The sequence below is a fragment of the Topomyia yanbarensis genome, chromosome 2, assembly GCF_030247195.1.
Source record: "Topomyia yanbarensis strain Yona2022 chromosome 2, ASM3024719v1, whole genome shotgun sequence".
Taxonomy (NCBI): Eukaryota; Metazoa; Arthropoda; class Insecta; order Diptera; family Culicidae; genus Topomyia; species Topomyia yanbarensis.
In genome coordinates, this window is record NC_080671.1 from 37933850 (window position 1) to 37951510 (window position 17661).

General features: G+C 39.6%; 1 protein-coding gene and 1 non-coding gene across 2 annotated transcripts in view; one reads left to right on the top strand and one right to left on the bottom strand.

Annotated features, from left to right (window-relative positions):
- The window catches only part of LOC131683063 (centaurin-gamma-1A-like), a 485937-nt gene that overhangs the window by 382051 nt on the left and 86225 nt on the right, over positions 1-17661 (top strand). The window lies entirely within an intron of this gene.
- On the bottom strand, positions 4660-4760 carry Trnay-gua (transfer RNA tyrosine (anticodon GUA)). The gene is made up of 2 exons: positions 4724-4760; positions 4660-4695 (listed from the first exon to the last, which is right to left on the bottom strand). It is a non-coding gene; the product is annotated as a tRNA-Tyr (tRNA).

Sequence of the window (17661 nt, forward strand, 5' to 3'; positions counted from 1 at the left end):
TTTTGCGAGCTCTGGGAGAGAGAAGGTGTTAGACATGACGCTTTGCTCTGAAAGAATTTCGCATGAGCTGGGAAATTGGCAGGTTCCGAATGACACTGATCCGTCAAATACCCGATCATAAATCTATATTTTTCTATCGTCTTGATGTCACCCTATATGTACATCGAAATCCTAAATTTACAAACTGGCACCTCTTTTTGGAAAACTGCGACTAAATTTTATAGGATAGCAGGTTAGTAAAATTCTCTCAAAATAGAAAGATTTTCAAATGAACTCCTTGAAAACCAGAGATGGTGTTTATGTGACGAACGAAAAAGAGCTTCGTAATTGTCTCTTCGATGCAGACTTTCCAGGTTGTATCGATCCGGCGCTGAACAATATTCACAAATCTCATTCTGGTGGGTCGTACTCGAGGGCGTTAGCACGCACATTGCTTACCACTGAATCGGTCAAGTGGCAGCTTTGTTCCATATAAGTCACCTGGAAAAGATGGACCGTTTCCCGTGTTGCTGCAAAAGGGATTTGATATTCTCAAACCTGTCGTGAAAAAGTTGATGCTCATCAGTCCTGCTACTGGGTATATCAAGAAAGCATTGCGAGAAGTAACTGTTGGATTTATTCCCAAAAGGGGGGGGGGCGCTTAAGCTGTGAAAAACCCAAGAGTTTTAGGCCTACCAGCTTAAGTTCGTTCCTTCTAAAAGCTTTGGATCGGATAAGCGATCATCCCATCAGGAACGTTAGTGTAGTTGAATATCCACTACACAGAAAGCAATATTCGCAGTAGTATGGGAAATCCACGTTTACTCGGTTCCACGAAGTTGTTTACAACATTGAAAAGGGCTTCTCGCTTAAGCAATCTAGCTTGGGTGTATTCCTAGATATTGAGGGCACTTTTGACAATGTGTCCTTCCAGTCTATTATGGAAGCGACGCGCGGTCATGGTCATACCTGCATGTATTTCGGGTTGGATAAACGAAATGCTTAGTAACCGCAATCTTTGCTTGTCACTGAGACAGGCTGAGATACAGTAGTGGAGTATTTGCGGTTGTCCTCAGGGTGGCGTTCTGTCACCTTTGTTATGGAACTTGTTTGCCGAGGTTTTGGCGAAGAAACTCAATGAGCTTGGATTTCCTACCTACGGGATTGCTGACGATTACAAAATTCTAATTACTGTCCTTTGCATCGGAACAATCTTTGACTTAATGCAACAGGCATTAAGAGCTGTCGAACAGTGGTATCGACTCGTTAAATAATCAGTTAACCCAAACAAAACTTCAATGGTTCTTTTCACGAAGAAGCGAATAACAACCGGGGTTCGTCTGTTGCTCGTCTTTGATTCTGAGCTGCTGTGTGCCGATCAAGTGAAATACGTTGAAGTTATATTGGATCCCAAATTGAATTGGCCTGCTCACATTGTGTTCATTTCAGGTGCTGGTGTCTACTGTCGTTAAATGAGATTGGAATAATCTCACTCACAAGGTAGATATTGTACTGTATTCCAAGCAGAAATCTTCGCGATTATGTGCGGGGTACCATCGGCAATTCAACAGAGCTTGTCCGGCAAAGTTATAAAATCTGCTTCGACAGTCAGACCGCAATCAAGGCCCTTAGTTCAGACAAATCACGGTCCAAGCTTGTGATCGCGTGCCGAACCCAAGTCGTAGAACTAAGCATTGTCAACACTATCTGTCTTGTCTGGGTGCCCGGATATTCCGGTATTACTGGAAATGACTGGGCTGTCGAATTGGCCATAACAGGTTCAGTGATTGACTTCGTTGGTCCTGGCCCGCCCTTCCACTTTAGACAAGTTGAATAAGAGAAAAATACTGTCTTGGGCTTCGCCCGAGCATCGTAATTATTAGAGTAATCTTCAAACGTGTCGCCAAACAAAGGCGTTTCTAGAACAACCGTGCCCAGTGATTTCGGCAAATCTCCTACATTTGACCGAAATCCACAGCGGCATGTTGACCATGGCTTTGAGCGACCACCGCAAACTCAATAATCACATGGCTACTATTAACTGCGCTGAGTAATTTTCATGTGATCTTTGTGAGTCCGACTACGGAACCTCGAATCATCTAATATGCCAGTGCAGCAGTAGCGCAATTGCGTTTTCGAGTTTTCGCCGGCCTTACATAGACGACACCGTGTTTGGGCGACTGAAACTCTAAGACAAAATTTTGTATCCAATGTGGTAAAGAGCATAACTTAACTTTTTCAGTCTAGCAAGATCGGCATTCCATCAAGAAGTTCCTTTAGAAACACGCATAGCTCGAAGCGGAAAAACCTCTTAATATACTGTTACTATGAATGAGTTGGTTATATCCACGACCTCATCGAAGTCACTTGGAGATTCAATCGTTGGAAAATGCCCATTAAACTAGTCACCAGGCCCTCTTCGTAGATTTAGATCGTCTATAGATCGTCTTCATTTCAAAGATTTGAGATTACGATATGGGACGATTTCTAGCAAGACAGTTAAAGCTTGTTAAACACTTTTAAATTAGTTTCAATTTTAAATTAGTTTTAAACTCAAAATCATTGAAAAAATCACTGATTTTCATTGAACGAGGTTTTAACATATTACGTTTTGTACAATGTTCATATCAAAATCCAAATATTTCAGAATCCCCCCAACCGAAAAAAGTATCTGGAACCGACCCTGATGATCACAGACTTATGACCAGATAACGGCGGATCGAGCTTGTTGCGTATGAGCCAGTTTGCCAACTCATGCGTAATACCGTCTGAGCAAAGAGTTACATCGAACACCCCTACCCGCCAGATCATGCAAAATGTTGGGTGACCATTTCTGTCACAGTGTGATGCATCCCTTTTGAAATCATCAGAGGGTGATGGTTTATTAGTTGGCAAATATTCCGGACACTATACATATTTTCTGCCAGAAATGGGTACAAGATACCCGACCATCATTTGAATTCCACGATTTGTGAAGAAACAAACGTCCACTGTGTCGGTAAATCACCTAAAGCCTAATTCACACCTTTCCGATTCGATTCAATGAAGGTTCAGTTCTGTGTCACTGCCAGTCATTCAGTCCTCGGCAAGGAGAAACACCATAACGTCACAACTCCTGTTTTCAATCTTCTCTAACGAGATGGGAGCTGAAACCCAGTGGATGAATTCTTGGCTGAGATGCTTCAACCCGCCAGTTGTCACATTGCCTTTAGGCTGGATTTGTCCAAAGAAAGATAAGACTATTATCAATCTCCCAGTGATCCACAGCCGCAGCCCGCTGACAGCTGCACAACTGAGCGGTGGTAAATTTCCGAGTACGCGAATGTTCACATAGCCGTGTGATCTGGAGAGAGTTGTGCTAAAACAGTGATCTAACCTCATATATATAGTCGAGTGGGAATTGACCCGAGGATCACAAGACAAGAATACTTTTCTCATCATACTGTTAGGTGGTTTAAATCTTTTTATCCGAGTTTTAACGGTAAATTCGTGAAAATTTTAAGGCAAGTTTGAATAACATTTTGCGGCTATTTGTAAACGTAAAATGTCTAGTAGATGTGGCGCATTAAGAAATCGGAAAAAGTCAAAGATATTCTGGAAGTACGACCAGATTTAGCGCCAGTGCATGAAATATGATTATCCTGAAAACATTCGAATGAGTTCGAATCAGAAAGCACAGACCCTCCGGTATCCGATTGTGCAAATAAAAATGCATTCGAACAGGGTTTAAAAAATAGGTCGGAAATTACATGCGGCCTTGATGGTGAAGAAGAAGTATTGAACACATCAGTAATAGAGGAAATTACTATGCTATTGAAATATGGGCTTGCGTACATTGTGTCCCAGTTTTACCTAAGCGTAAATGCCACAAAGTTTTTGTTGAGTATCTTTCGAGATGAAGGAGTGGACCTTCAAAATGTCGTTCTACTTTACAGGCAACTCTAAAGGATAAATTTGTCCCAAAAAAGATGCTGTCAATTCTCAACCTTCATACGTGATTCAACAGTCATCATTTCGCTTAGACAAGACCATGCGTATTCCCCACGCACAATGATGCCCTGTGGATTAGAGATTCCCTAGTTCGTCAAATAAATACTAAACAAATAAAGAAACTAGTTTGTTCAGTAAAAAGAAATATCAGCTCGATTGGCATCACCCGGCAGATGCGTGCTTTCTTACAATGCCATCAAATCAACGAACATTTTAAATTACATACGACAAAATATGTGCAATTTTAAAAATAGTAAGATGGATACTACTACTTATTTGGAATAAAATAATATCGGAACAGATATTAATCCTATAACAAAAGTAGCTTATTTTAAAAAGTGGCACTGTTGATGAATCACCTTATAAAAATGGGTGATAACAATTTGAAAGTGTTGCAGAAGTTATTGACTCACCTTTTAGATGTTGACAATCATAAAATCGTCTTTTGTTTTTAAATGTTGCTTGAATTTTGTTTGCTAACAGAAAACTTACATCAAAGCTACCAGCAGTGTGTCTAGTCTTTAAACTCCCAAAGTTTTGTTTTTCGTCGAAGTGGTGCCTTCAAGTCCAGTTCCAGTGTAAATACATTGCCTTCCTTTTTCAAGCCAAACACAAATGGCGCTACCACCAATAGCAAAAAAATGTTGTTTGGCTATTTTGTTTTGAACATGATGCCTATAAAAAAAATTATCCTTCGAGCCGGATTTGAACCAGCGACCTATGGATTACTGTTACTACTTTGGTTAGTACTCCTCTACAGTCCACCGCTCTACCAACTGAGCTATCGAAGGTGGTGTCAAGTTGAGCGACATTGGTGGTACGAGTAGCGAAGCGTGATTTCTTGGTGGTCACCAACAATGATCCCTTCCCGATCGTCAGTATAAAAAGTGCTGTTCGTCTAAAGAAAAGCAAATGAAAAGCTGAATTTTGTGCGGATATTCTATTTTTATATGTGGGCATATAATGATTCCGCTGACTTTCTCAGCAAATAAAAATCATTTCTGCTGAAATTTTAACATCACTATCACGTTGATAGCTTCCCAAAAATACAAAAAACAGAAGAAATCATAGTTAATTATAATTCATTACAGGGTTGCAGCAGCACCCATTTGTTCGCTGATTATCGGAATCATGTGATCACGTTTCTCCGGTGAACCATTCCACCGTACACAGACTGTATGCTGTATGAATTCGAGAAGCAGCCGCATTGAAAATTGTTTTCTATCGCTTGCCTCGCCTCGCCACTAGGGCTCCAGCTACTGCTGGTGCTGCATTTCGATGCAATTTATTCATGTTCATGTGCCGGGTGATTTGCCCCAACAGCTCAACATGCTGATACAAGTGCCCACCTTTCAGTGGCTACCACTACGCGTTTGGGTATGTAGAGGTACCTCCCATCATCAGTGCAGTAGCAGCGCTATGTATTTCGTTTCCTTCCTTGTTCAGTACACACTGGTCAGAGAAAAAGATTTTCTTCGATCAATTATCGGGTCACTGTCTGATTAGGTGTATATTTTATAAGAATCAAGGAATCCAATTTTTAAAACAAATTTAACTACATTCAAAGTGAATTTTCTTCGCATCATTGTGTCATCGTTTTAAATTTATTATTGCAAACCAAATGGATAGAAATAATAATCGAGAAACTGAAAAAAATCATTTTGCTGACTAGTGTAACGCAAAAGCTCATCCAGTTGAAGATAGTGGCTCGGCCGTGCTTCTGTGCTGCATACGTGATGCTTCCGTTTGTTTACTACATGAAATCAATTCACCGAAAACGTTGGCTCATGAATAACTGTTGAAAGAGGATCCCCTGATGTTATACTGTGTAGTAGTAGCACAACTGGGAATTGCAATATTTAGAAAACAAAAACAACACCCTATTGCAGACTTAACCGTGCGATACTGAGCCGTGGCAGTAGACGATCGTTGGTAGCCAGTTAATTTCAGCTGTTTGACCAGGATCTAAACGCCCATTGCATATGTTATTCTGCAGATGCAGATGATGTTTTCCAGTTCAAAAATAACAGGTGCATATTCTGGAATAGAATGAAACCATAAAGAATAACCTTCATGGTGAATTTTTTAAGAATCTAATATAACAAAACGTCGCAAAACACCTCGGCATTGGATTCTGCGTCAAGCTACGCAATTATTCAAATTTAGTTATCACACTGCTCGGTTTATTAGTTCAACTTATTTTTTTGTATTCAGGTTTTATTCGCGTTAAGCCACGCGGCAAAAAGTTATGGTCAGCAAACATGCGCTTTTTTTCGGATTAAGCTCTTTCATTCAAAGTAGGTAAGATTTTTTTTTCGGATTCGAGGAGGCCACAAGCATTTGGACAAAAAGTTTACTTTTGTTTCGTTCGTATGCACATGCCCGTGCCGGGTGGACTGAGACTGGTGTGCAAACTGATTCGATATGGTTTGATTTATGTTCTACGATTTACGATTTTGTTTGCTGCGCTCCATCACTGAGGCAATGAATGTTGTGCGATCGTTTGGACTTAGTTTGTGGGTTGTGGATTGGATTGGGAAATTAAGTTGAAGTGGGACTCTGTTGGCGAAATTAATTGGTTTTGCTTGTTTCACAGTTGACAATTGGGAGCTAGTAGCATTCTGCATGCTAATATATTGATAATGTGACGCTTACACTTTTTGCATTTAAGCGACTTAGTGACATAAGACAAAAAAGTATTTACTTCTACTATATTACAACAAAGTTCCAATGAACTTAAAAAAACTACACTTGTATGTACTGCATTACCAAGATGTTTTCTAAGTGTTTCTATCCTTTCTAAAGTGTTTCAATATGGTATCTGTACGGTTCCTCGTTAAATTAAGGAATGCATTTTGACTTCATCTGATCAGTATCTGTCACCAGATGAACGGTAATTCCAAAACAGGAAAAATGATTGGACTCCAAAGCACACTACTAGTCAAAGTTAAAGTCCTGCAAGATACTGAAGTTCTGATTGGCAGATGCGATAAATCGAAACATGGTTCGGCTTTTAAACACGTAACCAGAATGGCTAATCCCCCTCCCTCCAAAATTTAAAAAAAAATTAAGGAAAACATTTCTGCATTTTGACAACTCTTAACAAATTTAAATATCTCGTTTGGCTTGAAATGAAAATGTTGAAACAATGGTCAAGTTCTCAGTGTGCTTTCTGCTTCTACCCGAGCCAGCGCAACGCGAAAGACAAAAACCGTTACTTTGTGTGTCTTATCATAAGAACAATAGAAACTGGTACTTGTTTTCTTGTCATGGTACTCTATCGAGATGAGTAAGTCGCAGAAGTAAGAAGTGGTGCTCCGGCCCAATAAGGTGGCTCTTGACTTCCAGTCTTTTCGCATAAGACCGAGCATCCGTGAGACTATTTTTGGTTCATATTCGAGTACTATGCTTAATGGTGTAATTAGATTTTGTATTCCAGGTCCCATTCTCGACAAAAGTAACAAGTGCGGTTTTAAAGCACTTTTGAAGAACCTCTTAAAATATAGATTGCACTTGTGGCGTACTATAAAACTTAAATTGCTACTAGAAACCACGGAAAAATGCATAAAAAATTCTCCCCATTATTTGAAAAAAGGGAGCAAATTTCAGTTACAAATATGAGATTTTAAACCTGATTGAACTTCCTGTTGCAAGCTATTTTACCAGTAGTTTTCATATCCTCGACTTTCAAATGGTTTAACGTCTACTTTTGGAGCAATCGTATGTGTGGCTCCACGTGACTGAATTTTAGAGGTCCATTGTTACCTTGCCTTCAAAATCATAAAACAAAATTACTTTCAGTATAAACACTTAACACCAGACGCCCCCCCCCCCCTCCTAACGATACCCATAGACATGGACGATGGGAAAATCGAGGTTCGGTTACAAGATCTAGCACGCATTACTTGCACAGTGGCTATTAAATGATTCATGTCACGTTTAGGAGAAATGAAATATTTGAACTATGGTATATGAGCATTTATTAGTCAGGGTGTCACACAATTTCGATTGCAACTCGGCTTACAGTGATTGGATTCCCGAGCAAACGAGAAGCCCATAGTACCCCCATGCTCATGGTCCCGATTCACCCTCGCTATGTGGAATTTGGGTAGTATCAACCCATAAAAATACCATCACCATGGTCCGGTAGACAAAAACATGCAAAAACCTTATAAAAACCTTGCGAAATTTGAACGGGCCATTCATGGTCTTTTTAAGTGGTTGTATGGTGCTTGAGCCCATGAGAATTTGCTTGGGTTGCGCTTAAATAGGTATCAGAATGCTTGCTTTGTTCTTAAGAAGCCGGAACATCAAAAACACTGCTCAAACCAATGTATTAAAATGGGTGGGATTAATACAGGAGCTAAGATGAATTAGGGCACAGTAACCCTACTTCTCGGTATTACTCAAAATGGCGTTTTCATGATGAAAGTGTCACTGTAGTACAAGATATAATGCGATAGTACTATCACACAGAGTATTTTGTGCACATATTAAGGACAAACTAATACGTGCTAATCCTGTTAAAATGCGGCACATTACGGACTAAGACTTGTTCACGACGAAATCTGGACGTACATTTGAAAACAAAAAAAAATGCAGTTAGTTTATTCCAGAATGCATTTTCTGCAATTGATTTAGCTGCTGTGGACTTATTTTCGATTTTTTCTAATACTTGTCACTTATTTTAGAACTGGGTGAGCCCAACATTTCTCAATAGCATGTAACTCGGGGCAGCTCTGTGGCTTCTGCCACCTTCGAAACAACGGTAGATTTTTGTTATAAAACTTTTGCATGCTTAGACACAGCTAAATGTGGCCTGCCAAACCAAAATTATTTTTTAGGAACTTTGGGCATTTTTTTCGTATCGATATGCTCTGCAACGTTATTCTGTCGTATGGCAGTGTAAGAAGTCAAACCAGGAAGCTGTTTGATGTCTTCTAGTACATATGTTTTGTCGTCCATAATTGCACAGGAACATTTCGTCAGGTCCTCATTATACAACTTTCGAACCCGAGTTTTGGACGTCACATTTTACTTATCGTTGCGTTTCGGCACAGTCTTTGCCTTACAGGAATTTATTCCTTGTCGATGCTTTAAAGTATGGTCGAAAGTTCGCGACAATTTTATTTTCGAGCAATATTTAGTACGTACCGAAAGATATGGCCTTCTTTGAAATATTTCCTTAGATCCCTTTTGGTTCCGCTTCTCGTCATCTTAGCTGAAGTCAGACAAAATTCGAACACTTAACGATGTAAACAGTGCTTGCAGGAAATTTTTTTTCGTTTATGGAATATTCCAGGAAATGTATATGTTTATGTTCTTGATTTTGTCGCGAACAAGTCTTGCCCTGCTGGGAAACCGCGGAGAAAAACGTACGGATATTAATTCCAATCTACAGTCTCCAATACAATGACCTGAATTACAACTGGTTGTCAAGCAGCCAGTACCATCCAATAGGGTATATATAGGTGTGGCAGAACACACGATTTGCTAGTGTTGGCAACCAAAAATATGTAAACAATCTAGAAGCACAACGGGTCGACGTCATAGCGTTCACACGATTCAATGGGAGCGGAACGACCGGTTTGACGAAAGCAAGTCGATTTATTCTGTGATCACTCACACCACTCATGTAAGATTCATCTTACGAATACCAAAGTACCATCTTCGCCATACCTGTATATACCTGTATATACGACATTGAGTGCCATCAGCGTAGAAGTTAACACTCGAGTAGGGTAGGAACCAGAAGCAAGGAAGAACAACTGGCGTTTGCGTTAAAACATGATGTTGAGTTATGTTCATGTGGTAGACTTCGGTGGAACACCCAACTCCTACCAACAGAAGACAAAAGATTTTTCACAACTGTCCTTCTATGCTTAAGTAACGACGCTACTTTGGTCGAATTTCACATTTTCGTATTTATAATTACGTTACAAAATTCCGAATCTTTTAGTGCAAGCGACTTCAAATAAATATACAAAATTACCCTCCAAAACGCGAAAAATATAGCATTTTCCCGCATCATACAAGACAAAAATTGATTTTCTGAAAAAGGTACTCGATGGCGTTTACGTTACTTTTGCATGTAAGGGCAGGTATGATGGCGAAGAAAACCGTGATATTTTAACGATCGTACAATAAACAATAAACATGACCAAAAAACAATTCCAAAAAAGGCAAAAATTGGCGAAACATCGATTTTACTGAGATGCGAGTTCATTTACCCACGATTTAAATACACTCATGTAATATTAACTTGGTTGAGATGAAGAAACGTACAAAGCAGTAATAGGACTAATGGACTTTCTTTCAATAAATGTTGACTTTCAATTGGGGCTTCCAATTTGCGTTCATGGGATTAAGTTCACACGACGATCTTTAATATTGCAACCAGTAGCAGCATTTTAGTCGCTTTCTATGGCTACCAATTAATATTCGTGTAAGTTTGCAAACGACACGATGATTCAACGAAAATACATCTATAGGCAATCACGGATTAAGCGAGTAAAATGTTGCGGCTGGTTGAATCTATAAGTCAAAAAGTTGGGATTGCCGCGTCGATTTCGTGTCTTCAGTATGTCTCAGGCCCTCGCTCTTTGTTTGTTCGTTATATAGTAAATAGAGAAACGGTCAAAAAGCACGGCGAAAGGGGAGGAAAAATTGAAGCAATCAATCAAAATTGACTCAAGAATGCAGGTTCTATCTTTTCTATACACTGAACACGAGTGCTTTCGGGAGTGCGTTCTGATTCTCTCATTTCGGTTTGAATAGAACGACATTTTCGAAAGCACCTGACATATTCGCTATCCGCAAGACTTTAGGTGTGACCACTTTAATTGAAACCGTTTCCCAACTTATTGTAAAACAAACCTACATTCAAGCATTAAAAACATTATAGCTCTCTTCAAGAAGCCGAAAATCTCTTTCAATCTTGATGGTAATTGCGAAAAAATATAAAGAGTTTACTATTTATATTAAAAAAACAAATCAATTACTGAGCAGATTAGTGCCAATTTGTTAGCTTAACGAATTATCGAATTAAAACAAAAAGTGTGACTGAAAGCGCGTAATATTTTCAGATCACAATAGCATCGAATAAGTTTAAGTGTTTAAGTTTAAGTTAATCTAACGATACACGCTCCAGAAATACATTATTTCAATGTTTCTGAGCTTATTTCGTTGTGCTTTACTTACTAAGGTTTTTACTGGTGTTATGTAACGTCAGAAACATACTCGTCATGCTAAGAACCCGATGACTTATAATTACATCAAATCCAACTATAAGAAAGAGCTGTAAAGTTGAAGTTAACAAAACCGATAGCGTTTGCAAAGCAATATTGCAATGTTTTCACATCTTAAGGCTCAAGTTACCTATTTTGAGCATGTGTTAGAATTGAACGCTTGGTAGTATGCGTAGGAAAAATTGTGTTTAGCTTTGCGATTATTAATTTAAACCTTTTCAGAACTCTAAAAGAAGAATATCAGTCGATTTATTAGATCATCACGACTCAAATCATGCAAAATAACCGCTGGAAAAACTATCGGTTTGACTGAATGGCGCTTTTGAAAAAGTGGCTGTGGTTTTTTCACTACGCAGTTGTGTTGCGTGCCACGGGACTATGTGATGGTGTGACGAAAAATCACCGCCACTTTTTCAAAAGCACCATTCCGTCCGGACAATTGTTTTTCCACCAACTATTTTGCATGATTTGAATCGTGATAATCTCTTAAATAGACTGATTTTCTTCTTTTAGAGTTTAATAAATGCTGAATTGTATACTCAACATTGAGCATCAGAATGACCGCCGGCGCGGACAAAAACGATCATTCGATCAAGCACGTTAACATAGAACCACTCGTGCTCTTTTCAATAATACATGTCTGGTCAAGCATGCGAACATGCAATCGCGGTCATTTGCACATACCTACACCCGCAATCGTGCTTACAGAAAACCCAGGCCCTTAAATTTTCGTCTCAGAAAAAACTTATATACAGGGCGTAAGCGGTTGCATAGTTGTGGGCGCAACTCCTCGTCACGCACTAGCAATTTTAACCTACGCCTTGTAAAACTGATAGCCACAAATTTGATCCACAGATCGACTTCGGACAACGTGGACGGTACTGGGAACGCGAACTTGTTCTTCGGCCAAATAGAACCATTTTGTTCTATGGCTATGGATTTTTCTTTTGAGGGAACGAGATAGAATAGATCTTGCTCGTATGACGATCGATTTAGAACTGAAGTTTATTGAGTATTGTTCGTTATCTCTTTGGTGTCGATTACTGTCTCTCGTGAATGTCCTAAACGTGTATTGTGTGAATAAATTCAATAGAATGTGTAGTGTTCAGCTATGTGTGGTTTTAATTTCATATCCAGTGCATCAAATTTGCATTATTTTAGATTTTAATAAAATTATCTCCAATAACGGTTATACAAACAAATTTATACTCGCGAAGTTACATACATGCGAAGTTTCCTACAGGCGACATACACATCCCCTCGCGATCAAATTCGTTAACTTACAATCGCTCGTGATCTGCACGATAATACAACTATGGTCACAAACGAAAACATGTAATTGCAATCTTCCGCTTGCGATCTCATAAACATAAAAACGCCCCTGGGAGTAAGTCAACGTTTTAACTTTTACAACTTTATAAACGCTGTTTCAAGTGCGATTATACAAACGCGTGTTCCGATGCGAACCCGAATTGGAAGCCCACACGTCGGACTGAGAAGCCTAGGTTTATACCGTATGTAGGACCATTCTCAAAAAAAGATTAAGCTCATATACATTAGACGACAAGTGAATTTATTATATGTAGAGTTCGTGACGGTTTACTGTATTTTTTTATTTCTTTGACGGCTTAGTCAGTTTTTAAAGAATTAGTAGAACTTATTTTATTTTATGTCCGACGTTTCGATGCTGTTTGGCACCATCTTCAGGGAAAACTGGATATATTGTGGTTATTAGTCTGATGCACGTAATTTTACATATTGTTGTACTTACAAAATAGTTCGTTCTTTGTCTTTGTCGATAAATTTGATGTAGTGTTATGGCTGTTTTAAGTATGTGTTTTTAGCATATGTATTATACCAGCGTACGTTGTATGGAGGCCATCTACATCTACTCGTCTGTTTACCTTGTTTCTTGTTGCATGTGTAGCTTTGTGGAATGTGCGATCTATTATCGTTGTGTGATCAAAATCAAATCTGTGTTCTGTGTCGATACAATGTTCGATCAGTGCAGTTTTGCCTCTTAACTCTTCAAAATGATGTGTGTCTGCATTGGTTTGAATAAGTTGTTCTAGTTTGTTGATATTTGTTCTGTGGCCTGCTAATCTAGTTTTAAGTTTATTTTTTGTCATCCCTATGTTATAATATCTACAGGTGTTACATGGGATATTGTAAATAATATTGTGCTGGTCTTGGATATCAGTTTTGTCCTTTACTTTTGCGTGGAATCTGTTTAGTGTTTGGTATTGAATGCTGCTGATTTTAAAGACTGACTAAGACATCAAAAATAAATAAAAAAATTACATTAGACGACAAGTTTCAGGCGGCATTAGCCGGGAACTCTAGTGCTATGGGTAACTCACTCTCTTCTAGCATCTGAACCGTACACTCAAAAGTAAACATCAGACTCGCGGCTCGCGCGAATGTTCAAGAACCACTTGAATATGCAAATGGGTATATGGTTATTCAATCGGATTTCAACACGCGAAGTTTTATACAACCCCCAGGCGTTCCAGCTCGGTAACATACAAACGCTCGATCCCTTCACGATTTTTAGGATTTCTAGCTTCTACTGCCTTAGTTTGGGAATTGTTTACACTTGTTTACAATTTTTAGTGACTATCTTAAGTCATTAAGAATTATTTATGCATTAATTCTTGAGCCCTCTTGATATACAATTCTGTCTACCGATTTGGCTTATTAATCCAACTCGATATGCAATATGCTTACCAATGGATTACATTTTAATGAATTAGAACTAGCTCTAGGTCATTTTCTCCTCAAAACGCACCTTACCAGTGTATATAAACAATGTTTTCCACGGTTCAAACTTTTCACTACTCTCCCGTATGAAGCATCCGCAGTTTAAACTATATCCGTGCAGAGACGTAGGCTCTTATTTCATTCAACAGCTTGTCCATAAAAATATTACTATTCATGAGAGTAATCAACCACTCTTCTGCTAGCGCAACATTGTTGCTTTTCTTACATATTATCTCCAAGACGACTCCATTCCGCGAGTGGCGGCACATTCACGTGCCGGCAGTATTTCATATGTTATCGTCATATTTAGTAACTGCAAGATCGTATTTTCGCGAAATGGGAAATGGTTCAACGATCCTATTCCTAGAGGCCGCGCACTGAGCAAAACCGTAGTCATTATATGAATGAGTAAGATGAATGGGAAACGATAAGGCTGATGTGTGTGTTATGATGATTGTCAGGGTTGAAGTCTCTCGGACTCGGCAATGGAGGCAGGAATGGGAAAACATGAAACAAAATGAGGCTTGGATTGAAACCTGCGGCTGCGGACGAGACCCATACGTAACTTTCCGTATTTTACTGCTTTTCCCAAGATAATTAACAGAAGTGGTTCGACGTTAGCAGTTAGCTTCCTAGATTTCTTTTGTTTCTGAAGCAGATATGTGCGGGAGCTTAATTTATGCTGCGTGTGTGTTCCTTAACTTTTGCATTTCGATGTTTCGAGGCCGGATCGGGCTGGTGGGCGCTTGATTTGGCGATATGGCGTGATTGTAGTAAAACAAAAGCGGAAAAGGTCGGTGAGGAAGTGGAACGTTTTACCATAATAGCGTACTCGATTTCCTTTCATTTGCTTTTTTTCTCCTTGCTTTTTTGGGGGCGAAATTTTGGAACTCACTTTGCGGGACCTAATAATTTCTTCGATTTACATGACTAAGTCTGTAAACAGATATGGCTCAACAATAGAGTTGTCATTCAGTACGCGAATGCACTGACCGAAAGCACCTGAAGCGTTTCGGGGTCCTCCCAAAAATGGTGTGAGATAACGGATTGCGATAAGACGGTTTTTCCCCTGTCCATAGTTGTGCCGAACTGTCGTTAGTTAGCCGAAACGTCTAAAAAACACTTGTTCGAACAAAGGCTCACTCATTAGAAAGTGGCTATGACCTGCGTTTGTTTGTTTCAGGCAAGAAACAGAATCGAACAGTGCTGCGTGTGTACTTGAGCAGAAACGAACTGACGCAACATTTAAAGTAGCAACAAACCGAGACTGTCAATTAGTTACGCTAGCTAATCGGTCGTCCTACCGCCCAGATTGAACGGTGGCGTCGTGGAGCAAGTGACCATACTTAATACTTTCGAAAATGGTCATACTGACACTGGCTGGGCCGAGGGCTTTACTGGTACTGGTTGGCGAACTGTACGAATTGAGAGCTCGGCTGGCGCCCAGGAGGTTCATGTTGGGAACTGGTGGTGCGTGTCAGGTGCTCGAAGAATCATCAACCGAAACGGTGTAATTGCTGCCGACGAGGGTCTTGAAATGTACGTGAAACTGGACAAGTCGACGTGATTGTTGGGCGGGTAATTACGTGATCGGATTCTGGTGGATAATTGCGACCCAGATCCGAGGATGAGTTCAACGGTACAGCTTAAACGTTTGACAACTTACCAGCAGTTAGTCTGGTTTCCTGATTGTCAGAGGCAAATTAGAGGTGTAACCGGTCGCCATTGACACGAATTTCTCATTCTGAGGTTTGAGCATATCGTGGAGTTTGGCATTTAATCATAAGCATGAGATCGGTCATGTGATGTTAGTGCGTTATTAATCAGAACTCTGACCACAATTATTATTTTTGAGATTTGTCGTTTGTTATATTAATTCAGAAACTCTCGGTTTGCAAAATATGCATCTCAAGGATCTAACAAATTGTTCCGTCACTGATACAGCGTCTGCCTTTCCAGCGTTCTTGTTAATTCTTTGCGGTCTTCTTCGGCAGCAGAATGGTACGGATGATAGGCAAATTATTACACCGGAGAGCAATATGTTCATCTCTACATCATTTTGAATGTCTAGCTTTTTGTTTCTACGCTAGCTCCAATATTTCGGCGGCGACATATTCCATTACGGCCGCTAACTATGTGGATGCTTCGGTACACGCTCGGCGCAGTTGCCCGTTCTCATCAGACGGTGGAATCGACCGACAGGAAGCTGGAGACCAATACCAATCGAGCGAGATTTCGGTTTCCCCTTCAACTTTGCTCCTCTACCGAATCAGACATAGAATGCGTATGAGTGGTTTAGCCGGCACCAATATAGCACATGAATGATGCCGCTCTCGCATACGACCCCTGGTTTTGTACTCAGTTCAGTTTACGTTCGAAGTCAAATGGGCTGACCATCGAATGAAATCAATTTACTTCCATCGTCAAAGAGGTGGAGCTTCGAACAAAAACTGTTCAAGATTTCGGCTCGGTGCACCAATCAAGAACTGGCTTCGCTCGGGTGTTTTAAAATCCAGTTTTTGTTGTGTATGTTACTTGTGTTTATCAGAAATGGAAATAATTGCGTATGCTACTAGTAGGTAACGATACAAACTCATTCATTCACCGTGTACAGCTCACAAATATTTCCTTCTCAACACGAATGATAATGAAACAAGTCTGTAGCGGATCTATATTAACCATATTCATGGTTCTGACCGACATGAGCTGAAAATTTTCACCATATCCGAGGTGTTTCGAAAGATTTTTCAAAACGGTTTTTCATTATTAATGCATGTCATACATATTCCAAAATTGGCTGTTGACCATATTTTAGACGAAAGAGGAAAGATTAAATTGATTAAATCGATGCAGTAAAACAAAAAAAATATAAGCGTTCCAAATCTTACACAACTTTTTTTCAGAAAATTTTGAAAAGAAGCCCAGAAAGGTAAGTCATTAGTCACGACAAAAAAATCAAGATTTGTGGTCTGCTGAATGGTTTTCTTTTCTACATTAAGCAAAAAATTGTAGCTCAAAACCGCTATCTAATACTGATACGGTTCTAGCGGTCGGAGCTCGAACGTACGACGACTGATTTAGAGGACCAACGCCATACCTTATGAATGCATCGTCACACCAGGACCGCATGTATACAAATATAGCTAAAATTTCAAAAAGCTGGAGCTGGTTTTTTTCCTCTACAAAACAACTCAAAAAGCGCCTTCTAAAGCAAGCCGCCAGTGGATCAATGAAGAATAAAAAAAATTATGTGTTATGCACTAATTTGAGGCAATGTTCAGATTTTTAGTTTGTTTCTTCGATGTGGACCAAGACGTTAGTTTCACGGAGCTGTAGGTCGTTTATGTATATACAATGCGAAAATAATTAAAACATTTGTTACTATGGGTGTCAGTTGGATCTCGTACACGCAATTTGCCATTGCGCGTCGAGACCATTTTTCGTAATATGGAAACATTTGTTCCTACACTATTTCATTGTGGGTGTAATGCACTTCTCTCTCGTTGTCGAACACGTTCATGTCATCATCGGTAATGCTATCATCATCTCGAAAAAGCGCTTTTCAAAGAAGTACCGAATTTTGTTACCCTTTTTGCTTTCACATAACTTGCTTTCCTTTGGAGCTTGGTAGGCGCCAAGCTTCAGCAATGCTTCTTAGCCCCTTGATGTACATTTTTTTTGTAAA